The sequence below is a fragment of the Molossus molossus genome, unplaced genomic scaffold, assembly GCF_014108415.1.
Source record: "Molossus molossus isolate mMolMol1 unplaced genomic scaffold, mMolMol1.p scaffold_m16_p_1, whole genome shotgun sequence".
NCBI lineage: Eukaryota > Metazoa > Chordata > Mammalia > Chiroptera > Molossidae > Molossus > Molossus molossus.
In genome coordinates, this window is record NW_023425344.1 from 103,021,578 (window position 1) to 103,048,035 (window position 26,458).

General features: G+C 36.8%; 1 protein-coding gene across 1 annotated transcript in view; it reads right to left on the reverse strand.

The window, feature by feature from the left end:
- GPR158 (G protein-coupled receptor 158) overlaps positions 1-26,458 on the reverse strand; it is a 434,634-nt gene that overhangs the window by 174,654 nt on the left and 233,522 nt on the right. The gene's annotated exons all lie outside the window — the stretch shown is intronic.

Genomic DNA, 26,458 nt, shown 5'->3' on the forward strand with positions numbered 1-26,458 from the left:
AATTAAAAATTGAACTGCCATTTGACCCAGTGATTCCACCTCTAGGAATATACCCTAAGAAGCCTGAAACACCAATTAGAAAGTATGTATGTACCCTCATGTTTGTAGCTATTTACAATAGCTAAGATCTGGAAACAGCCCAAGTGTCCATCAGTAGACAAATGGATCAAAATGCTGTGGTACATATACACAATGGAGTACTATGCAGCGGTAAGAAAGAAAGATCTCTTATCCTTTGAGACTACATGGAGGGACCTGGTAAGTATTATCCTAAGCGAAACAAGTCAAACAGAGAAAGACAAGTATCATATGATCTCACTTATTTGTGGAATATAATGAACATAACAGTCTGAGGAATGTGATAGTCACAGAGATGTGGAAGTGGGGTACAGACTGACAATCCCCAGAGGAGTGGGTGGTTGGGGAGAGATAAAACACAGAACTTATATGCATGTATGCATGAATAGTGGACATGCACAGCAAAGCTGGGGACAGGGCAGGGAGGGAGGGAGAGGGAGAAATCAGGGTGGGAAAAGGAGAAACATCTTTAACAAAAATAAATTAATTAATTAAAGAAAAAAGAAGCTGAGGCCTCAGGTTGTGGAAGAGTTTGTGAAAGAGTGCATGGTGGCTGCTGTGTTGTTAGCACTGAGAAAATAAAATGGTTTCAGAGTATTAGTTTATATCAGAGAACCCTCTCAGATTGGATTACTGATTTAGCATAAGATATTGAAAAACACTGAAGGATTCTGCAGATTTCCAATTTTTCTCTCTGCCTTGTGACGAGACAACAGACATAATAAATACTGCCCAACTGGCCATTTTCCTTCATGGGATGACTTCGGAGTTTGACATGCAAGAGGAACTGCTGTCACTGGAAGCCATACATGGCACTGCCAGAGGTGAGGACCTGTTTGAGAAACTTGTTTCATCAGTTAAAAACTTTGAGCTAACATTTGAGAAGTTAAGTGGCGTTACTACAGGTTGAGCTCCAGCCCTGGTTGGCTCACAAAAAAAGGATTAATTGCAATTTTCAAGAAAGAACTGAATCATCTCAGTCTTGATCCAAGTGATTTAATTCTATGCCACTGAATCATGCACCAAGAGTCTGTGCACAGTCATTGTAGCTCAACAATGTGCTCTCAACAATCACATCAAATAAATTTTGTCAGAAGCAGAGGGTTTAACAGCTGCCAGTTTCAGGAATTACTGAATAGTCTTGACTCTGAGTATGGTGATGTTGTTTATCACTGTGAAGTGTGGTGGCTGAGTTGCAGGAACATGCTGATGAGATTTTATGAACTACGGAATTAAGTAAAGAAGTTCATGGAGATGAAGAGAAAACCTGTCTGGGAACTCAATGACAGTAAGTGGCTGTGCGATTTAGCATTCATGGAGGACATTACCAAGTACCTCTCAGAGCTGAACATAAAGCTACAGGGCCCCAACCAGCTTCTCAGCTCCCTGATTTCAAATATGAAATTACTGGAAGCTAAACTATAGATGTGGAAAGTACAACTCAAAAGGAATTTCCCCACTCTGGAAGGACAAAAGCCTTCTACAACAGTTGAATATGCTGGTGAATGTGCAAAACTAATTGAAGCATTTAATGAAAAATTCAAGGATGTGAAAAGTCACAATTAACAACCCTGAGGGCTGAGCCCACCCACAAGTAGACAATTGCAATCAAGACCCAAATTCCATAAGAGAGCCCACATAAGGGTCATTTCTAGAGCACCTAACTCAGAATATCAAGGAGATTACTAGACTGGGTCCAATAAGAAGGCCATCAAACCAAATGGGAGGCATAATGAGACAAAGGAACAACCTCCAAATGAAAGTCAATGAGGAATCACCAGAAAAGAAGCTACATGAAATGGAGGCAAGCAGATTGTCAGATAAAGAATTCAAAGCAATAGTTTTAAGGGTGTTCAAACAACTTACTGAGAATTTACCAGCATGAAAAAAGAGGTAGAAGCTATGAATAAAAAACAAGTGGAAATAAAGAATGACATCACTGATATAAAAAAATACTCTGAGCCCTGGCCGGTTTGGCTCAGCAGTTAGAGCGTTGGCCTGCGGTCCGGAGAGACCCGGGTTCGGTTCCCACTAAGGGCACATACTTCGGTTGCAGTTTGTCCCTGGCCCTGGTTGGTCGTGGGGGTGGCAGCCACTCGATGTGTCCCTTCATGTCGATGTTTCTCTCTCTCCCCCCCCTTCCTCTCTCTCTCCCTCCCACTCTATCTGTACAAAAAATGGAAAGGTATTCTCGGGTGAGGATAAAAAAAAAAAAAAAATACCCTGAAAGGAATTAATAGCAGATTAGAAGAAGCTGAAGACTGAATCAGTGAGTTAAAAGATAAGGTAGAGAAAAACACCCAATTAGAGCAGTAACTGAGGGGAAAAAATTGAAAAGCAGGAGGAGAGTTTAAGGGAGCTTTGAGACAATACTAAATGAAACAACATTCACATTACAGGGATATTAGAAGTAGAACAATCAGAGAAAGGAATAAAAAACCTGTTTTAAAAAATAATGACAGAAAATTACCCTAACCTGGAGAAGGAAAAAGTCACAGAAGTCCAGGAAACACAGAGTCCCAATCAAGATGAGCCCCAAAAGACTGACACCTAGACACATCATAATTAAAATGGGAGATGTTAAAGAAGAAAAAAAAAAGAATCTTAAAGACAGCAAGACAAAGTCAGAAAGTTACTTCTGAGGGAGCTCCCATTAGACTGTCAGCTGATTTCTCAATAGAAACACTGCAAGCCAGAATGAAGTGGCATGAAGTATACAAAGTAATGAAGAGCAAGGGTCTGAATCCAAGACTAGTCCATAGAGCAAGGCTATTATTCAAAATTGAAGATCAAATAAAGAGCTTCATAGACAAAAAAGGTAAAGGAATTTACTACCACCAAACCAGCATTGCAAGAAAAGCTAAAGGGATTGTTGTAAGAAGAAAAAAAAAGAGAGAGGAACACAGATATAAAGAGTAAAGATGGCAACAAATAAGAACCTATCAATAATAACCTTCAATGTAAATGGCTTAAAAGCCCCAATAAAAAGATATAGGGTAGCTGAATGGATAAGAAAACATTACCCATACCTATACTGTCTATTGTGTACAAGTAAGTGGGGGAAAAAATTAAAAAGTAGGAGAAGACCTACAAGAGACCCACCTCAGAACAAAAGACTCACACAAGATGAAAGTGAAAGGATGGAAAATAATATTCCATGAAAATAAAAATTTTTAAAAAGCTGGTATAGCAATAGTATTTTATAATATAGACTTCAAAATGAAGACCATAATGAGAGACAAAGAAGGCCATTATATAATTTTATTTTTTTTTAATTTTTTATTTTTTTTTTGTTACAGATGTTTCTCCTTTGTTACCCCATTGGCACCTCCCTCCCCATTCCCCCCGCCCCATCCTCGGCATTGTTGTCCATGTCCATTGGTTATGAATACATGCATATAAATTCTGTGATTTATCTCTTCCCACCCCCCACCCCTTCTGAAGGATGTCAGTCTGTGCCCTACTTCCATGTTTCTGGGTCTACCGTATTCCTCAGACTTACATATGTTCATTATATTCCGTATATAAGTGAGATCATGTGGTGCTTGTCTTTTTCTGCTTGGATTATTTCACTTAGGATAATACTTCCCAGGTCCCTCCATGTCGTCTCCAAGGATAAGAGATCTTTCTTTCTCACAGCTACACAGTACTCCATTGTGTATATGTACCACTGCTTTTTTATCCATTTGTGTACTGATGGACACTTGGGCTGTTTCCAGATCTTAGCTATTGTAAATAGTGCTGCTACAAAAATGAGGGTACATATCTTCTTCCTGATTGGTGATTCAGGCTTCTTAGGGTATATTACTAGAAGCGGGATCACTGTGTCAAATGGAAGTTCAATTTTTAATTTTTTGAGGTAACACCATATTGTTTTCCACAGCGGCTGCACCAGTCTGCATTCCCACCAGCAGTGTATTAGAGTCCCCTTTTCTCCACACCCTCGACAACACTTGTTGTTTGATGATTTGTTGATGGTGGCCATTCTGACAGGTGTGAGGTGATACCTCATTGTTGTTTTAATTTGCATCTCTCTGATGATTAGTGATGTTGGGCATTTCTTCATATGTCTCTTGGAAATTTGTATGTCCTGTTTGGAAAGGTGTCTATTCAGCTCCTCTGCCCATTTTTTAATTGGGTTCTTTGTGTTCCTTTTGTTAAGTTGTATGAGCACTCTATGTATTATGGAAATTAACCCCTTATCTGATATATCATTGGCAATGATGTTCTCTTATACAGTGGGTTGCCTTTCCATTTTGATGATTGTTTCTTTTGCTGTGCAGAAGCTTTTGAGTTTGATGTACTACTATGTGTTCATTTTTTCCTTTGTTTCTGTTGCCTTAGTGATGTATCATAGAAAATTCTGTTGTGTATGATGTCGGAAGAGAGGGAACCCAAATACACAAAATCAGAAATGAAAGAGGAGAAGTAACAACCGACACCACAGAAATACATAGATTGTTAACAGCTACTATGAACAATTATATGGCAACAAATTTAACAATCTAAGCGAAATAGACAAATTCCTAGAAATACACAGTCTCCCAAAACTGGACCGGGAAGAGATAGAAAACTTGAACAGACCAATAACAACTAAGGAAATTGAAGAGGTAATCAAGACTCTCCCAGCAAACAAAAGCCCAGGCCCAGATGGCTTCATGGGGGTGTTCTACCAAACATTCAAAAAAGAACTAACACCCATTTTCCTCAAAATATTTCAAAAAATTCAAGAAGAAGGAAGACTTCAAAACTCGTTCTATGAGACCAGCATAATTCTAATTTCAAAACCAGAAAAAGACACCACAAAGAAAGAAAACTACAGGCCAATATCCCTGATGAACATAGATGCAAAAATCCTGAACAAAATACTAGCAAATTGGTTCCAGCAATACATCAAAAAAATTATTCACCATGACCAAGTGGGATTTATTTCAGGGATGCAAGGCTGGTACAACATTCGCAAATCAATAAATGTGATACACCACATAAACAAAATAAAGAATAAAAACCACATGATCATATCAATAGATGCTGAAAAATCATTCAACAAAATCCAGCATCCATTTCTGATAAAAATGCTCAGCAATGTGGAAATAGAAGGATCATTGCTAGACATAATAGAAGTCATATATGAAAGACCTACAGCCAACATCATACTCAATGGGCAGAAACTAAAAACATTTCCATTAAGAACAGGAACAAGACAGGGATGTCCACTTTCACCACTCTTATTTAACACAGTACTGGACGTCTTAGCCACAGCAATCAGACATGAAGAAAAAATAAAAGGTATCCAAATTGGAAAGGAGGAAGTGAAACTGTCATTATTTGCAGATGACATGATATTGTACATAGATAATCCTAAAGATTCCATCAAAAATCTACTAGACTTAATAAATGAATTTGGCAAAGTAGTAAGATACAAAATTAATGTCAAGAAATCGACAGCATTTGTATACACCAATGACAAACTCACAGAGGTAGAAACTCAAAAAACAATCCCATTTACCATCTTAACCAAAGAAGTAAAGGACCTATTTGCAGAGAACTACAGGACATTGAAAAAAGAAATAGAGGAAGATATAAAAAAGTGGAAGCACATACTTTGTTCATGAATTAGAAGAGTTAACATCATTAAAATGTCCATACTACCCAAAGCATCTATAGATTCAATGCAATCCCCATCAAAATACCAACGACATATTTCACAGAACTAGAACAAACACTTCAAAAGATCATATGGAACCAAAAAAAGTCCCCGAATAGCCACAGCAATTTTGAAAAAGAAGGACAAAGTAGGTGGGATCACAATACCAGATATCAAATTATACTATAAAGTGACTGTAATCAAAACAGCCTGGTACTGGCACAAGAACAGGCATATAGACCAGTGGAACAGAAATGAGAACCTAGAAATGGACCCAAGGCAATATACTCAATTAATATTTGACAATGGTGGCAAGAGCATACAGTGGAGTAAAGACAGCCTCTTTAATAAATGGTGTTGGGAAAATTGGACAGCTACATGCAAAAAAATGAAACTAGATCATCAACTTACACCATACACAAAAATAAACTCAAAATGGATAAAAGACTTAAATGTGACTCATGAATCCATAAAAATTCTAGAAGAAAATGTAGGCATCAAAATTTCCGACACCATTATATAATTTTAAAGGGATCAATCTAAGAAGAGGATATAACCTTGGTAAACATATATGCACAAATATTGGAATACCAAAATTTATTTTAAAACTTCTGGAAGACTTCCAGGGAGAAATCAATAGCAATACAATCATAGTAGGGGAATTTAACACCCCCACTGACATCACTAGATATATCTTCGAGATGAAAATAATAACAAGGAAACAGAAACTCAAAATGACACACTAGGTTAGCTAGATTTAGTTGATATTTACAGAATGTTTTGCCCCAAATCTTCAGAATATACATTCTTCTCAAGTGCATTTGGGACATTCTCAGAGATGGAGCACATGTTATGACACAAACTTAGTCTCTACAAGTTCAAGAAGACTAAAATCATATCAAGCATCTTTTTGGATCACAATGTCATAAAACTAGAAATCAATTACAATGAAAACTCTCAAAAGCATTCAAACACATGGAGGCTAAGTAGCATGTTTTAAACAACAAATGGGTTATCAATGAGAACAAGAAGTAAATAAAAGACTTCCTCAAAATAAATAAAATGAACACGTAACAACACAAAATCTATGGGACATAGCAAAAGCAGTCTGAGAGAGAAGTTCTAGCAATATAGGCCTACCTCAATGACCAGGAAATATTTCAAATAAACTATCTAACTCTGTAACTTAAAGAATTACAAAGAGAATAAAAGAACAACCCAGAGCTAAGAGAAGAAAGGAAATAATAAATATGAGAGCAGAAATAAATGCAATATAATACAAAAGATCACTGAAACCAAGAGCTGGTTCTTGAAAAATATAAACAAGATTAATCAACCTTTAGCCAGACTCATGAAAAAACAAAGAGAGATGACTCAAATTAATAAAATCAGAAACAAAAGAGGTGAAGTAACAATCGACACCACAGAAATACAAAGGTTTATAAAAATAAATACTATAAACAATTCTATAGCAACAAATAATCGACAACCTAGGCAAAATGGACAAGTTCCTAGAATCATACAGTCTGCTAAAACTCAACCAGGAAAAGTCAGAAAACCTGAACACACCAATAACAATTAAGGAAGTAGAAGCAGTAATCAATAAACTCCCAGCAAACAAAAGCCTGGGCCTGGATGGTTTCATGGGGGAGTTTTACTGAACATTCAAAGAAGAACACACACCCATTCTCCTCAAACTATTACAAAAAATTCAAGCAGAAGAAAGACTTTCAAACTCATTTTATGAGGCCAGTATAATGCTAATTCAAAACCAGATAAAGACACTACAAAGAAAAAAACTACAGATCAATATCCCTGATGTACATAGACACTGAAATCCTCAACAAAATATTAGCAAATTGGATCCAGCAATACATTTTAAAATTTATACATCATGACCAAGAGGGTTTTATCCTAGGAATGCAAGACTTGTACAATATTCACAAATCAATAAATGTGATATACCACGTAAACAAAATGAAAGATAAAAATCATATGATCATATCAACAGATGCTGCAACAGCATTTGACAAAATCCAGCACTGATTTTTGATAAAAACTCTCAGCAAAGTAGGAATTGAAGGTTTATATCTCAACATATAAGGCCACATATGACAATTCTACATCATACTCAATGGGCAACAACTAAAAGCATTTCCCTTAAGAACAGGAACAAGACAGAGATGACTGCTTCCATCAGTCTTTTTTTTTTTTTTTTTTTTTTTTTATTGATTAATTTTTGTTACAAATGATCCTCCTTTTTCCCCCACTGATTCCCCCCTCCCCCTTCCCTCCCTGCCCCTTCCCCAGATTGTTGTCCATGTCCACTGTTCATGCATACATGCATATAAGTTCTGTGGTTCATCCCTCTCTCACCTCCCCACTCCTTAGGGGACTGTCCTCAAACTGTTATGTTCATTATATTCCACAAATCAGTGAGATCATATGAAATTTGTCTTTCTCTGTTTGGCTTGTTTCACTTAGAATGATACTTTCCAGGTCCCTCCATGTAGTCTCAAAGGATAAGAGATCTTTCTTTCTTACCGCTGCGTAGTACTCCATTGTGTATATGTACCACGGCTTTTTAATCCATTCGTCTACTGATGGGCACTTGGGCTGTTTCCAGATCTTAGCGATTGTAAATAGTGCTGCTACAAAGATGGGGGTACATATATTCTTTCTGATTGGTGTTTTATGCTTTGTAGGGTATATTCCTAGAAGTGGGATCACTGGGTCAAATGGGAGATCAATTTTTAATTTTTTGAGGTGACACCATATTGTTTTCCATAGTGGCTGCACCAGTCTGCATTCCCACCAACAGTGTACTAGAGTCCCCTTTTCTCCACACCCTCGCCAACACTTGTTGTTTGATGATTTGTTGATGGCGGCCATTCTGACAGGTGTGAGGTGATACCTCATTGTTGTTTTGATTTGCATCTCTCTGATGATTAGTGATGATGAACATTTCTTCATATGTCTCTTAGCCATTTGTATGTCCTGTTTGGAGAGGTGTCTATTTAGTTCCTCTGCCCATTTTTTAATTGGATTCTTTGTCTTCCTTTTGTGGAGTTGTATGAGCACTCTATATGTATTGGAAATTAACCCCTTATCTGATATATCATTGGCAATTATGCTCTCCCATACAGTGGGTAGCCTTTCCGTTTTGATGATTGTATCTTTCGCTGTGCAGAAGCTTTTGAGTTTGATGTAGTCCCATGTGTTCATTTTCTCCTTTGTTTCTATTGCCTTAGGTGATGTGTCAGTAAAAATTCTGCTGCGTATGATGTCTGAGATTTTGTTGCCCACAGTCTCCTCTAGGATTTTTATGGATTCATGAGGTACATTTAAGTCTTTTTATCGATTTTGAGTTTATTTTGGTGTAGGGTGTAAGTTGATGGTCTAGTTTCATTTTTCGGCAAGTAGCTGTCCAATTTTCCCAGCACCATTTATTAAAGAGGCTGTCCTTACTCCACTGTATGCTCTTGCCACCTTTGTCAAATATTAATTGAGCATATTGCCTAGGGTCCATTTCTGGGTTCTCTATTCTGTTCCACTGGTCTATATACCTGTTCTTGTGCCAGTACCAGGCTGTTTTGATTATGGTGGCTTTGTACTATAACCTGAAATCTGGTATTGTGATCCCTCCAACTTTGTTCTTCCTTTTCAAGATTGCTGTGGCTATTCGAGGCCTCTTTTGGTTCCATATGAACTTTTGAAGTAATTGTTCTAATTCTTTGAAGTATGCCGTTGGTATTTTGATGGGGATTGTGTTGAATCTATAGATTGCTTTGGGTAATATGGACATTTTAATGATGTTAATTCTCCCAATCCATGAACAGGGTATGTTCTTCCACTTTTTTACATCTTGCTCTATTTCTTTTTTCAAAGACCTGTAGTTTTCTGCGAATAGGTCCTTTATCTCTTTGGTTAAGTTTATTCCTAGGTATCTTAATTTTTTTGCCGCAATGGTAAATGGGATTGTTTGCTTAGTTTCTCTTTCTGTGATTTCATCATTGGTGTATAAGAATGCCATCGATTTCTTGACGTTAATTTTGTATCCTGCTACTTTGCCAAATTCATATATTAAGTCTAGTAAGCTTTTGGTGGAGTCTTTGGGGTTTTCTATGTACAGTATCATGTCATCTGCAAATAATGACAGTTTCACTTCCTCCTTTCCAATTTGGATCCCTTTTATTTTTTCTTCCTGTCTGATTGCTGTGGCTAAGACTTCCAGTACTATGTTAAATAGGAGTGGCGAAAGTGGGCATCCTTGCCTTGTTCCTGTTCTTAAGGGAAATGCTTTTAGTTTTTGCCCATTGAGTATGATGTTGGCTGTAGGTCTTTCATATATGGCCTTTATTATGTCTAGGTATGATCCCTCAATTCCCACACTGCTGAGCGTTTTTATCCGAAATGGATGCTGGATTTTGTCAAAGGCTTTTTCAGCATCTATTGATATGATCATGTGGTTTTTATTCTTCAATTTATTTATGTGGTGTATCACATTTATGGATTTGCGAATATTGTACCAGCCTTGCATCCCTGGGATGAATCCCACCTGGTCATGGTGGATAATTTTTCTGGTGTATTGCTGGATTCGATTTGCTAGTATTTTGTTCAGGATTTTGGCATCTATGTTCATCAGGGATATTGGCCTGTAGTTTTCTTTCTTTGTTGTGTCTTTTTCTGGTTTTGGAATTAGAATTATGCTGGCTTCATAAAACGAGTTTGGAAGTCTTCCTTCTTCTTGAATTTTTTGAAATAGTTTGAGGAGAATGGGTATTAGTTCTTCTTTGAATGTTCGGTAAAACTCCCCTGTGAAGCCATCCAGGCCTGGGCTTTTGTTTGCTGGAAGAGTCTTGATTACATCTTCAATTTCTTCTGTTGTTATTGGTCTTTTCAAGTTTTCAATCTGTATCTGATCCAGTTTTGGGAGACTATGTGTTTCTAGAAATTTGTCCATTTCGCTTAGATTTTCTAATTTGTTGCCGTATAATTTTTCATAGTAGTTGTTAACGATCTTTTGTATTTCTGTAGGGTTAGTTGTTATCTCTCCTGTTTCATTTCTGATTTTATGTATTTGGGTTCTCTCTCTTTGTTTCTTGGTGAGTCTAGCTAAGGGTCCATCAATCTTGTTTATCTTTCCGAAAAACCAGCTCTTTGTTTTATTGATCCTCTCGATTGTTTTTTTGGTCTCTATATCGTTTATTTCTGCTCTGATCCTTACTATTTCCTTTCTTCTGCTTGCTCTGGGGTTTTCTTTTTGTTTACTCTCTAGTTCTTTAAGTTGTGAGGTTAGGTAGTCTATTAGAGATTTTTCTTCTTTTTTGAGGTAGGCCTGTAGTGCTATAAACTTCCCTCTCAGAACTGCTTTCGCTGCATCCCATAGATTTTGTATTGTTGTGTCCTCATTTTCATTGGTTTCCAGGAAGTTTTTGATTTCTTCCTTGATTTCCTCGGTGACCCATTCATTGTTTAATAACATTCTATTTAGCTTCCATGTGTTAAAATGTCTTTGTATGTTCTTCTTGCAATTGATTTCTAGTTTCATACCATTGTGGTCTGAGAAGATGCTTGCTATAATTTCAATCTTCTTGAACTTGTAGAGACTTAGTTTGTGCCCTAACATGTGGTCTATCTTTGAGAATGTTCCATGTGCACTTGAGAAGAATGTGAATTCTGTAGTTTTGGGGTGTAGTTCTCTGTAGATATCTATTAAATCCATTTGGTCTAGTGCTTCATTTAGAGTCTCTGTTTCCTTGTTAAATTTTTGTCTAGAGGATCTATCCAGTGATGTGAGCGGGGTGTTGAAGTCCCCTGCTATGATTGTATTGCTATCGATTTCTCCTTTCAAGTCCTCCAATAGTTTTTTAATATATTTTGGTGCTCCTATATTGGGTGCATATATGTTTATCAAGGTTATATCTTCCTGTTGGATAGATCCTTTCAATATTATGTAGTGGCCTTCTTTGTCTCTAGTTATGGCCTTCAATCTGAAGTCTATTTTATCAGATATCAGTATTGCTACCCCAGCTTTTTTTTTTCTTTTCCATTTGCTTGAAAGATTGTTTTCCATCCCTTCACTTTCAATCTATGTGAGTCTTTTGTTGTGAGGTGGGTCTCTTGTAAACAGCATATAGATGAGTCTTGCTTTCTTATCCAATCAGCTACTCTGTGTCTTTTTATGGGAGCATTCAGTCCATTTACATTTAAGGTGGTTATTGATATGTACTTATTTATTGCCATTTTTGTTTAGTGTGGTTCTATTTTTCTTCCCATTTCTCCTGGTAATTACAGCAGTCCTTTTAACATTTCTTGCAGTGCTGGTTTGGTGCTAATGTACTCCCTTAGCCTTATTTTGTCTGGGAAGCTCTTTATTTGACCTTCTATTTTGAACGATAGCCTTGCTGGGTAGAGTAGTCTTGGATTCAGATCCTTGTTTTTCATGACCTTGATTACTTCATGCCATTCCCTTCGAGCCTGTAATGTTTCTTGTGAAAATCAGCTGAGAGCCTAATGGGGGTTCCTTTGTAGGTAACCTGTTGCTTATCTCTTGCTGCTTTTAGGATTCTCTCTTTGTCTTTAATTTTTGGCAGTTTGATTACTATGTGTCTTGGTGTGGGCCTGTTTGGGTTCTTCTTACTTGGGGCTCTCTGAGCTTCTTGAACTTGAATGCCTTCTTCCTTCACCAAATTAGGGAAGTTTTCTGTCACTATTTCTTTGAATATATTCTCTAGCCCTCGCTTACTTTCTTCTTCTTCAGGGACTCCTATGATACGAATATTATTACGTTTCCAGTTGTCCCACAATTCTCTTAAGCTCTCTTCTTGTTTTTTAATCGTTTTTTCCTTTTGGTTTTCTGATTGGTTGATTTCTTCTAGCCTGTCTTCTAATTCACTGATCCGGTCCTCAGCTTCCCCTACTCTGCTTTTTAGACCTTCCAGTGTGTTTTTCATTTCTGATATGTCATTCTTCATTTCTTCCTGTTGGTTTTTCATTTCCAGATGGTTTATTTTCAACATTTCTATGTCTTTACTCATGTTGCTCATGTCCTTACACATGCTGTTGAGCTTCCGCAACATCATGGCTCTAAATTCTAGTTCTCTTAACTTGCTTAACTGCACCTCATTTATTTCATCTTCTGTAGAGGTCTCTTGATCTTTCATTTGGCTTTTGTTTCTGTTTCTCACCATTTTCGTTATCACAGTGGGCTTTGGAGTCTGCCAAGTTTTCCCAGTGGGTGTTGGTGTTTTGCTGTTTGTGGCTCCCTCTCCTGGGTTTGGATGCTCCAGGGAGGACCCACTTTAATCCCGCCAAGTCCCCTGTTCTCCGGGAGTCTGTGTGGCTCCAGCCGAGAGTTTAGCAGGCTATAGCATTACGAGGGCCCATGCAGGGTGGCAAGGGAGGCGGTGGGAATAATTTCCCGCTGAGTTCCCTGGTCCCACTGTGTTCCCTGGTCCAGCTGAGTTCCCTGGGGCCCTCGAGTCTGTGCGGCTCCAGTGGAGAGTTTAGCTGGCTACAGAGTTCCCAGGGCCCATGCAGGGTGGCAAGGGAGACAGTAGGATTAACTTCCCGCTGAGTTCCCCGGTCCCGCGGAGTTCCCTGGGGGCCACGAGTCTGTGCGGCTTCAGCGGAGAGTTGAGCCGGCTACAGAGTTTCCAGTGCCATGCACGGTGGGAAGGGAGACGGTAGGATTAACTTCCCGCCAAGTTCCCCGGTCCCGCAGAGTTCCCTGGTCCCGCCCAGTTCCCTAGGGGCTGGGAGTCTGTGCGGCTTCAGCGGAGAGTTTAGCTGGCTACAGAGTTTCCAGGGCCGTGCACGGCGGGGAGGGAGACGGTAGAATTAACTTTCCGCCGCGTTCCCCGGTCCCGCCGAGTTCCCTGGGGGCCGTGAGTCTGTGCAGCTTCAGAGGCTACAGAGTTTCCAGGGCCGTGATCGGCGGGAAGGGAGACGGTAGAGTTAACTTTCAGCCGCGTTCCCCAGTCCCGCCGAGTTCCCTGGGGGCCGTGAGTCTGTGCGGTTTCAGCGGCTACAGAGTTTCCAGGGCCGTGCACGGCGGGAAGGGAGGCGGTAGAATTAACTTTCCGCCTAGTTCCCCGGTCCTGCCCAGTTCCAGGAGTCTGTGCGGCTTCAGCGGAGAGTTTAGCCGGCTACAGAGTTCCGAGGGCAGTGCACGGTGGGAAGAAAGACGGTGGAATTAACTTCCCCTCTAGTTCCCTGGCCCCTGCCCAGGCCGCTGCAGACCCTGGGCTCTCGGTCCCCTCTCCCGTCCTCACAAGCCTACCAGGACTGAGTGGGTGTTTCTGGTTAAGTGGTCCTCCAAGATGTCTTTCGGCTGCCCTTTCCTGACGGTTTGCCTTCATTTTCCTTGTAAATACAGTTTGGTCTTGGGAGACGGGCTGGGTCGCTCCATTCACTTCGCCGCCAATTTTTTTTCTCCCCATCAGTCTTATTCAACATACTACTGGAAGTCTTAGCCTCAGTGATCATGTAAGAAGTAAAAATAAAAGGCATTCAAATTGAAAAGAAGGAAGTGAAACTGTTGTTATTCACAGATGACATTGTACATAGAAAACCCTAAATACTCCACCAAAAAACTACTAGATTTAATAAATGAATTAGGCAAATTAGCAGCATACAAAATCAACATCTAGAAATTGCTGGCATTTTTAAACACCAACAGTGAACACATAGATAAAGAAACTTAAAGAAAGAATCCCATTTGCCACTGTAACAACAAAATTAAGATACCTAAGAATAAACTTAACCAAAGAAGTAAAAGACCTGTTCTCAGAAAACAACAGGACGTTGAAAAAAGAAATAGAGGAAGATATATAAAAGTGGAATATATATCATGTTCATGGATTGGGAGAATCAACCTCATTAAAATGTTTATATTACCCAAAGCAATCTATAGATTTAAAGTAATTCCTATTAAATGGTATATTTCACAGATATAGGAAAAAAAACTTAAAAATTTCTATGGAACCAAAAAAAAAAAAAACAACAAAAAACAAAAACAAAAACCCAGTAACCACAGCAATCTTGAAAAAGAAGAACAGATTTGGAGGAATCACAATACTAAATATCAGGTTATACTACAAAGCCATTGTAATAAAAACTGCCTGGTAGTGGCACAAGAATAGCATATAGATAAATAGAACAGAATAGAGAACCCATAAATCATTTTAAGACATTAGGTTCAATTAATATTTGACAAAGGAGGCAAGAGCTTACAATGCAGTCAAGACAGTCTCTTCAATAAATGGTGTTGACAATTGGACAGGTACAGGCAAAAAAAAAAAATTAAACTGGACCGCCAACTTACACCATACACAAGAATAAACTCAAAATGAATAAAAGACTTAAATGTAACTTGTGAAATCATGAATATCCTGGAGAAAAGATAGGGTGCAAAATCTCTGATATCACATGTAGCAGAATTTTCACCAGTACATAGCCTAGTGCAAGAGAAACAAAGGAAAAAATTAATACATAAACTACATCAAACTAAAAACTTCTGCACAGCAAAAGAAACCAGCATCAAAATTAAAAGGAAACCTACTGTATAGCAGAACATGTTTGCCAATGATACATCATATAATGGGTTAATATCCAAAACATATAGAGTATTTATACAACTCTACAAAAGTAAGACAAACAATTCAATTAAGAAATGGGCAGAGGATCCGAATAAACACTTCTCCAAACAGGACATACTAATGGCTATGTGACATATGAAAAATCTCAACATCATTAATCATCAGAATTATACAAATTAAAATGACTATAAAGTATTATCTCACACCTGCCAGAATGGCTGCCATCAACAAATCATCAAACAACAAGCGCTGGTGAGGGTGTGGAGAAAAGGGGACTCTAGTACACTGCTGGTGGGAATGCAGACTGGTGCAGCCACTATGGAAAACAATATAACGTTTCTTCAAAAAATTCAAAATGGAACTGCCCATTTGACATAGTGATTCTACTTCTAGAAATATATCCTAAGAAGCCTTAAAGACCAATCAGAAAGAATATATACACCTCTATGTTTATAGCAACACTATTTATAATAGCAAGATCTGGAAACAGCCCAAGTGTCCATCAGTAGATGAGTAGATAAAACAGCTGTGATACAGTTACACAATGGAGTCCTATGCAACTCTAAGAAAGAAAGATCTCTTACCCTTTGAGATGACGTGGAGGGACCTGGAGACTATTATGCTAAGAGTAATAAGCCAGTCAGAGAAAGACAAGTATATGATATCGCTTATTTGTGGAATATAACAAAGAAAATAAGCTGATGAACAAAATTTATACAAAGACATGGAAGTTTGTCCAAAGACAAACCTCAGAGGGGGTGGGGGTCTGAAAGAGATAAACCAAAGAACTTATATACATATATGCATAACCCATGGACACAAACAACAGAGTGGTGAAGGTGGGGAGTGGAGACAGGAGCAGGGAAGAGGTTAACAATGGGGGGGAGTAAGGACATCTGTAATAAAAAAAATAAATTAATAAAGATTGCTGATAAAACAAAAAATTCTTATAAAAAATAAAATGGAGAGAATAAAAATTATGTTTAAGAAAACTGTATAATATTTAAAGTGAATATAATACCAAGTTTTTAGAAAGATCATATATACAGATATTTGTATAAAAAACAAACTTAAGCCCTGGCCAGTGTGGTTCAGTTGGTTGAACATTGTTCAATGACCAGAAGGTCACTGGTTTGATTCCTGGTCATGGTACATGCCCAGATTATAGCTCGATCCCTTATAGAGGACATGTAGAACACAGTGGATCGATGTTTCTCTCTCACATTGAAATGTCTTTTCTCTCCCTCTCCCACTCCCTTTCTCTCTCTCTAAAATCATTAAAAACCTTAAATGACTAATAAATTTTCAAATGGCTCTTTAAATTCTATTTTTCTATACATTCCTTTATTAAGTATGTAACATTTCTATAATAAAAACATAAATATTTTAAACTCAGGACTCTATAGATATTAATGGATAACAAAGTGAATTTTTGGCCCAGGCCGGTTTGGCTCAACAGTTAGAGTATCGGCCTGTGGTCCAGAAAGACCTGGGTTCGGTTCCCGCTAAGGGTGCATACCTCGGTTGCAGTTTGTCCCCGGCCCTGGTTGGTCATGCAGGTGGCAGCCACTCAATGTGTCCCTTTTATGTCGCTGTTTCTCTCTCTCTCTCTCTCTCTCTCTCTCTCTCTCTCTCTCTCCCTCTCTCTCCCTCCCATTGTATCTGAACAAAACAATGGAAAAATGTCCTTGTGTGAGGATTAAATAAATAAATAAATGCAAATATTATAAAGTGAATTTTTGTTCCAAATCACAAAGACCCAATAAACTCATCAAAAAACTACATTATTGAAAAATTCGGACCTTTGAATATAGATAATATTCTGATGGTATTCATAGATAAAATTAGGTTTCTGTAGCTTTTAATTTTGATATAACTTGAAGTGAACAGAAAAACTGCAAGAATATTACAAAAACGCCAAATAAATGGATAAAAGATGGATATATATATATTATGAAATATTATTCAGCCATAAAATAAAGATGCCCAGCTGTTTGTGACAGCATGGATAAACATTGAGCACATAATGCTATGTGGGATAAGTGAGACAGAGAGAGACAAGTACTACATGATATTCACTTAAATATGGAATCTACAAAAGTCAAACCTGTAAATACCAGAGAGTAAAATGGTGGTTATTACTGAGGAATAGGAGATGGAGTCATAAAATTGATGGTGTCTGAGGGTACAAACATGTAATGAGTAGTAAAGAAGCCATGAATAGCTGAAGCACAGTAGAATAAATATGGACAATATTGTACTATTATGACATAATTTGAGAAATATTGCTTCAATGGTAATCATATTACAATATATAAATGTATCAAAATAACACACCACATACCTTAAATTTATGAAAAATCACAGGTAAATTTATCAAATAAAAAAATCCCATATATCCTTTACCACAATTCATTATTTACATTCTACAACATTTACTTTATAATTTATATTCTCTTGATAGATAAATGTTTATAAATTTATATGTGTACTATTTTTTCTGAACCTATTGAGAGTAAAGTTAGAGATATTGTGACCCTAACCCCAAAACAATTCAATTTGCATGACCTAAGAAAAGAGCATTCCCATACAAAACCACATTATGATTATTGAAGTTGAGAAATTTAATACTGACACAAAATTTTTAATGAATAGGTCATATTAAAATTTCATCCATTCTCACAGTAAGGTTCTTTGTAACTATTTCTATCCAACCAGGATAAAATCCAGGATCATGCCTTGCATTTAGGTGCCATGTCTAGTCTCCGATCTGGAACATGAGTAAGACAATAAAGCATTTTTTTTCAGTCTTCCAAAAAACTTTTCTGATCAGTTTGTGAGATCTGATGAGTTCTGTAAGGTTTTTGTTTTACAAATTATGAATCAGTAATTTCCAAAGAATGTACACATAGCAAACACACAGCTGTTGAAAAATGGTGTGTATTAAATGCATGTAATGAATATTAAATTGTGTACCTATATGTTACTGTTGACTATATCCTTTTATGTTGGTTTTGCTTTCCATCAATAAACTAAGAAATGGTGATGATTTCTTAGTGAGTCCTTCATTTTTATATTCTTATTTTAAACTCTGAATTGCTTATTGATATTTTAATAGGGTTAGAACAGTAAATACTATTAACAATGCCTTTCTAAATATTTCATCGCATTTGGGAATTTTTAAAAAATATCTTCTACTGAAATAATTTAGATAATTCAAAATAAAAAAAAATTTAGGGATACAATTTTAAATAATTTGCTTAGACATCTTATCACTTTATTAATCTGAATTTCAGTTAATAGCCTTGTCATTCTTATCTAACTATACCTGCTCTTTCCACAAAAAATTTAGCATATAATAAACTACATTATTGGCCTGGCTGGTGTGGCTCAGTGGTTGAGCACGAACCCATACACCAAGAGGTAGCCTGTTCGATTCCCAGTCAGGGCACATGCCCAGGTTGTGGGCCAAATCCCCAGTGGGGGACATGCAGGAGGCAGTCAAGTGATGTTCTTTCTCATTGATGTTTCTATCTCTCTCTCTCTCTCAAATCAATAAAGAAAAAAAAAAACTATATCATTCATTAATGAAAAGTTGTCCTTATAAATAATGTTAAGTATTAGTATATTAAATTTTTTCCTTCAACAAGGTATTATCATCTTTTTGCTTTGATTACAAAAAAAATTATCAGTGTACATTGACCAGTTTTGTCATCCACCATAAAAACCCAAGTGACAATTTCAGTCATTGCTGATGAAATATTAAAGCTTCCCAGAAATTTTCTTAAAATATCAGTTTTTTGCTTTTCTGAACTGAAGATTCAACTGATGAAAAAATTAAAGGGGCACTTTTCTCCTACTCCTCCTTTTTTTAAAAATTAAAAACATACATTTTTCTTAAACTCTTAGATCGATATTTCCTTTGAAATAAATTATAGAAGTATCAAATCAGTAGATCAAAATGTAGCCACATTTTTACATATTTTCAAAATGTACCCTAGAAAGTTTTCTTCCTATGATTTATGAGTATCTGATTTAGAAGAGAATAAGTTGAAATGGGTAATGTGGATTGAAGAAGAAATTATATATTTCAGGTCTTTGTGCTATAAACTTTATATAGAAATATCACCATAATATTAAGTGTTCTTCTAATTAAGTTTCTTAAGTGCCAGTAGTACAAAATCATGTTTTCATAAGGGCAAAATCACAACATTTGGACATTTGAGTATTTGAATAGAAGTCTACCTTTTAAGACCAGTTAAATCTTAAAGGTCTTACATTTGACCTGATTTACTAGTATTGGAGAGTGAGTTGTAATTTACTCAAGACTGCCCTCACTTGTTGTTTTGGGATATTGCAGTATGTTTTGGGAAGATGATGGTCTGTCCTGGAAGCTTAGAAACCTCAGTTTTTAAAATCACTTCTTTTTCTCCAGTTGCTAAAAAAAATATTTGGCACATAGTCAGTGCTGAGTAATATTCTTGACAGATGAAATTTCAGACATACAAATTAACAAACAAACCAGTCAATCAAAGGTTCCTTTGTGGGGGTGTTGTGGGCCTCAGCGATAAGAACCAGTTCTGGCAGAGGAAGATATAGTGGGAACCGTTACAATATATCATGACTTTGCCTAATATATCATGACTCCCTCCTCTTTCCATTACACAGGCATACAGAAAAAAGATGAGTCACAGACGATGAAAATAGCTCAGCTGGAAGTAACAAAGAATTGAGTCAGACATTGAGAGTCCAGCATTAGCTCTAGGTAAAAATAATACTCATCTGAAGTCATTATTAGGGTAAACATCTCCTTCCTTCCCACACCCATATTTGCTTTTTCATTAGAATTGAAGGGAACATATTCATCAATCAAAGTTGGGATTTAAAATGCTGCAATGAACTAACCATGGAGAGATTAATTGTTATTTGTTATTTTATCTGCTTAAGATGATGAACTAATCTGCCTCCAGTCTTCAGATAGATAAAATCACAGCCAAAAAATTAAGTGGAAAAAGGTGCATGCACATGAGTAATTCCAACACATTCAAGAGATTTCTGTGCATATTTGTTTCAATATTTATAACATCTGCTAGGAGAGAACCATTAGCAAACTATGGTTATAGAAAAAACTGCTACACAAAAAGATTCCTATTGTTAGGCATGAATATATATTTCATATCTTAAAATTAGGATAAACTAATATACTTTCATATACTTACATCATAAATACCTAGCTGTGAAAATAAATGCAAACTGAAGCCCAGTGCAAAAGTTTAAAATTTATAATTCTCACTATGACTATAGTTAAGAGCTCACTCAATCCATGTATTTCTACATGCTTACTTATATATCTTACATTCACTTTTCTATTATATTCTAGATTTTTATGTCTTACAAAAGACTTTCATGTATTTTTTTTTTAACAAAAATACCATCTTAGATAGATCTTAGAAAGATTCTGATGTGAACTATAAAATTATTAAACACATATACACTTTTGCCTATAGACAATTGATTCATTCAATCACCACAACACCAAATACATAAATAAAAGGACTAGCTTCTCCATATTCACATTAATATAATAATCAATATAATTTTGGGAATATCATATGTTATTTCATTTACTACTCACAACTACCAAGGAATAGATATCACTATTTCTCCTTTATGAATAAAGGAAGAGAGCCCCAGAATGTGTGAAAAACTTGCCCAAGTCTCCTACTAGTAAGTAGAGACAAGATTTAAATCCATCTGCCTGACTCCAAGGCTAGCCTAATACACAGAGCCTGCCAGAGTATAATTTCTTCTAAGTTAATTACTTGGAATTGTGAACAATTTCCTCTAGAAAAAACACTTTGGCCTACTGTGAATACTGGAATGAATGCTGAGTGGGAAACAAACTCACTGAGTTGTACTAGTTTTCTATTACTGTTATGACAAATCACCAAAATCTTGGTGTCTTAAAACAACACAAATTTATATTGCTTCTTACCTAAAATGTAGTATAATTATATTCATTCTATATTTCTGTAGCTCAGAAATCTGACATGGGTCTTACTGGGCTAAAATTAAGATATCAGGAGGTCTGCGTTTTGGGTCCCCCCCCCCCCCCCCCCGGAGGATCTAGGGGAATTTTCTTGCCTTTTCCAGCTTCTTGAGGCCACCAACATTCTACTGTTCTAACTTCTAATTAGCAGTAGAATAATGTAGTAAAATAATGTAAATTTAAAAAATAAAATATAAGGAAAAACCCAATAAAGTAAAATTTTAGCTAGTAGGTAAGAAGGAAGATTTTTGGAGGACTAATAATTGTATTTCAGAGCAAAGTCTATTTCAAGGACAAACTGAACTGAAAAGATTTGGGACTTGGAAACATGTTCCTCAACTGGAAGTGGAGCAAATACTAGATGAAAAGGATAAAATGGGCAGACTATTTGAAAAAGAAGTAATCAGAATAAACACATAATAAACATAAATAATAATAAACATAATATTTTTGAGCATATGATGTGTAACAACTACCATGACTAGAACTTTACTTTCATTACTTTATTTAATCTTTATAACAATTATATAAAGCAAGTGATATCATACCAATTTTATATATGACAAAGTTTAGGGAAGATAAATTATTTAGCAGTGCAAGTAAATAATGGAGCCAAGATTCAAACCTAAATAAGACTTATTCTAAAGACCATGTTTTTAATTATTGTGTTAAAACATAGTAGAAATTTAGTTCTGAGATTAGCAATTAGGGAAGTCCAACGTGGTATGGAGTATGTCCCGATAACTGAAAAGAATATAGTCAAAGATAAACTAGACAAATGCTATAGCCAATGGTACACGAAGATGGGCAGCCCTGGACACTCTTCCACTGGCAACTAACTTCATCTGCCAAATTTACTAACTGGACCCCAATTCCTACATATAGGGCAAATGAAAGAACTTATAAAAATTGAAAATCAGGGAAATGACTGAGACAGAAATCATAAGTCCAGCAGTTAGATGAAGAATTTTGAGACTACAACCAGAGTGAAACTGATTAGGACTAGGTTTCTACAATATAGCAAAAAGTGAACCAGATGACAAGGCTGATGTTCAAGCTCTTTACATATGAAAGTCAAATATCCCAAGCTTTCCGGCCATGAAGCAGAAGAGAGATAGGGAGTGTGAGCCCCAAGCACAACAAAAAAGATACTCATTGCAGAGACAGGTTGGTTTTGCTGAAGTTTGCTGAGAGCTCAACATCCATATATTGTATCTGCTTTCAAAGGGACCTGGAAAGTATTATCCTAAGCGAAACAAGCCAAACAGAAAAAGACAAGTATCACATGATCTCACTTATTTGTGGAATATAATGAACATAGCAGTCTGAGGAATGAAGTAGTCCCAGAGACGTGGAAGTGGGGTACAAGACTGATAATCCCCAGAAGAGGGAGTAGTGGGGGGGGGGGAGAGACCAGAATTTATATGTAGGTATGCATGAACAATGGACATGGACAACAAAGCTGGGGACAGGGCGGGGAGGGAGGGGGAAAGTAGTGGGAGGAAAAGAAGAAACATCTGGAACAAAAATTAATTAATTAATTTAAAAAACAAAATAAAATAAAATAAACCCCTCCCCCCAAAAAGCTTTTCTTCTTTTTATTCAAAGACAAAATTTTTTTTAATTTCTACTTTTTGTTTCTTTTTCCCCACCATCAATAGCACCAGAGTTGGCAAAGCAGGGATTGCCATTTTTAGGTATGGGGCATTTGTAAGTTGGTTTTATCTGGAAATGTACATGAGCTGAAATCAATCCAAAAGATGAGAGATAAGACTGAAAGGCTGGTAACGCATCTACATAAAAGAAAAGAAATTTCACTAAGACAGAATTACTACTAAGATAGATGGATTTAAGGAAGATGAGCTTCTCAGAAGCTCGTATTTAATCAACCTGAGAGTGAACAACCTGGATTTGAAGAGACAGTTATACGTCAGCACTTGATTATTTTGAAATCCCACTACTGTACAGATGTCAGACCTATTACCTCTCATATGACCATCAATTTCAAGAGAGATGCCAGGAACACAGTCTCTGGGCTATCAGCACAATTTTAAATTCATTTCAACACATCCTTGTTGGTCTTTACAAGCCCTTTGTTTACTGTGAGCTTAGATCTAAATAGAACATTTAAATCACTTCACATTTTAACAGGATTTTTAACAGTCACATTTACATTTTCTCTCACAGATCAGCATGACATCTCAGCTCTTCTGTTCAAATGGGATACAGGACTATAATAGATGTGGGAATTTCAGGTCTTTTTCTAGATTTACAACTACAAATTAAGTAAATTAAGTACGTCCATCTTTTTCTGTTTTCTGTATCCCAGTCTCTCTATCAGGTAACTAATTTCCCCTTGTTTCTTTTCACTCCCAGATATTCTTCCGGTTGTGCTTCTCAGTGCAGCACTGGTTGTTACGGACTCTCTACTGTTGCATCTTCTTTCTGATCTGTGTCGAATTCATTCTCCAAAAGCTCTAATTTTTAAAAATGTGTTACCCTAATATGATAAAATACATCTGGTAAAGTGCTATTAATCAATGGTGCTTAAGGATGATCTCTTTACATATATCACTGATGTTTGTGTGTGTGTGTGTGTGTGTGTGTGTATGGTTTTTTTGTTTGTTTACTTACTTAATACATCTATGAACACTTATTATGTGCCATGTACTCTGCTAGCAGTTTTATGTGCGTTATCTCACTTGGGAGTCTTCAATGCTTCCTTTACCTTTGGCCAGTCCTTCCTTCATAAATACTTCTTCAAGAACAATAAAAACAAAACCAAAAAACCCTGCCTTTATGAGTTGCCTGGATACTCTCATTAAAAAAGTTATTAGATTAAAACACAGAGTAACTAGTCTAACAATAAACCAAGAATATAAATAACGTTAAAATAGTCCTTGATAGATGACTCTAGTGAGTTATAACTTGTAATTCTGGTCATATTTTTGAATTCTGTTTTAGAATGAGGAATGAATAATGTTGGATTTTCATGAAACCTGACAAGATCATTAGGAAAGATATTTTGGTCAAAGAGCACTTTATTGACTTCAAATTATAACCTGTAGCTAGCCTTCTGCTCTGTCACTGAGGAAGGCCAGTTCTGGTTAAATATGTGCTAAGGTCAAAGCTGAATCACTTCTATGCCCAAATATAGATCCTCCTTCTGAAAATTGGTCTCTTTCATGGCTGCAGTGTGTACAACATGAGAGTTAGGCTTATGCAGACAAGCAGCTTGTTCTTAGAGTAGGTCCAGTGAAAAACACTGACTTTTAAAATAAGGAAGAAAGTAGGAGTGTGCAAATTAAATAAAGATAAATTGTTAAAGGTTAACTAGTTTCTCCTGGTGGTGTTATAAGCAAATTATATAGTCATTCTCTGGTTCTACAATATTTAGATACTTATTTCAGTCACATAGTGGGAGCTGAGAACAAATGTGTGTAAACCAGATACAAAATACCTTCACAGAACATAAGCTAAAACTTATTTCCTTAATCTTTCAGTGTTGAATCATATGTTATGTCTGGACCATAAATGTGAAAAATGTCAAAGTAGCTTTAGTATTACCATGGCTTGCTACACACACATATGCAAGGAAAAACATATCCACCCTAAAAGTATGTTATCATCATTGCCGTTGTATTAGTTTTCTATTGCTGTATAATAAATTACTAGAAGGACAGGGACTTAAAACGTCTATTTATTATTTCCCAACTTCTGTTGATCAGAAAAGTCTGGGCAGAATGAAACTGGGTTATCTGCTCAGGGTCTCTCTAGACTGAAATCAAGGTGTTTTTTTGTTGTGTTTTGTTTTTTTGTTTTGGTTTTTTTTTATCCTCACTCAAGGACATTTTTCCATTTTTTGTTCAGATAGAGCGGGAGGGAGAGAGACGAAGAGAGAGAGAGAGAAACATCGATGTGAAGGAACACATCGAGTGGCTGCCACCCGCACGACCAACCAGGGCCGGGTACAAACTGTAACCGAGGTACGCGCCCTTAGCGGGAACCGAACCCAGGTCTCTCTGGACCGCAGGCCAACGCTCTAACCGCTGAGCCAAACCGGCCAGGGCTGAAATCAAGGTTTTGGCCAAGCCATATTCTCATCTGGAGCTCAGGATCCTTTTCCTAGTTTTCAGACTATTGGAAGAATTTAGTTCCTTGCATTGTGGAACTGATGTCCCTGTTTTCTTGCTGGCTGCCCTTGGCTCTTAGCTCTCAATGGCCACCCTCAGGTCCTAGCCATCTGACCCTCCCACGACAAGAGTTTACTTTTTCAAAGCCAGTGCTAGAATCTCTACATTTTGTTACTATGGAAAGGAGTCTTATTTAATGCAATGTAATCACAAGAGTGACTATACCATCACCTCTGCTACACAACATAGCCTAAACAAGGGTGTGACTGCTGACTGCATTCACTGGCCCCACCCACAATTGAGGGAAGGGGGTTGCACAGCATATATGGAGCAGAGTCTTCTGAGAAAGCCATCTCAGAATCATGCCTATAACTCTCATTCAGAACATGAGCTGAACTCTACACGATGTGACTAAGGAGAGAACAATATGTTACTCACCTACAGAACCTAAAAGTTAAATGCAAACAGTCTCAAGACCAAGAATAGTGTTTTTCAAGAGAAAAAGCAAACAAACTATAAGTGTCTACCAAAAAAAGACACTCAGGTCTCAATCTCAATATACCCTTTGAACTATACCTAGTAGAGATGCAAATTCCCATATAGACCAATAATGAGGCTGGCAAAGACTCCTGATGACTATCAAGATAACCATACCTCATTTTTAGCAACCCTAAATCTTCACTTCCCATGAAACCAGCCCCTTTTACCACTCCTTCTTCTTAGTTATTATATCCAGTAGCTGACTAGAAGCCAAGATGGCAATATTATACTCTCTAAAGATACAGTAAAACAATCAACATTCAAATTATAGCATTGATATTTTCTGGAGTGGAAATAAAATAATCAAATGACCACATTTTAATTCTGGGGTATATACCCTGTATAATCACCTCCTCTTGAATGTCAATATGATAAGATGGTCTCTTCTTTAATTAGGTTACATTATATG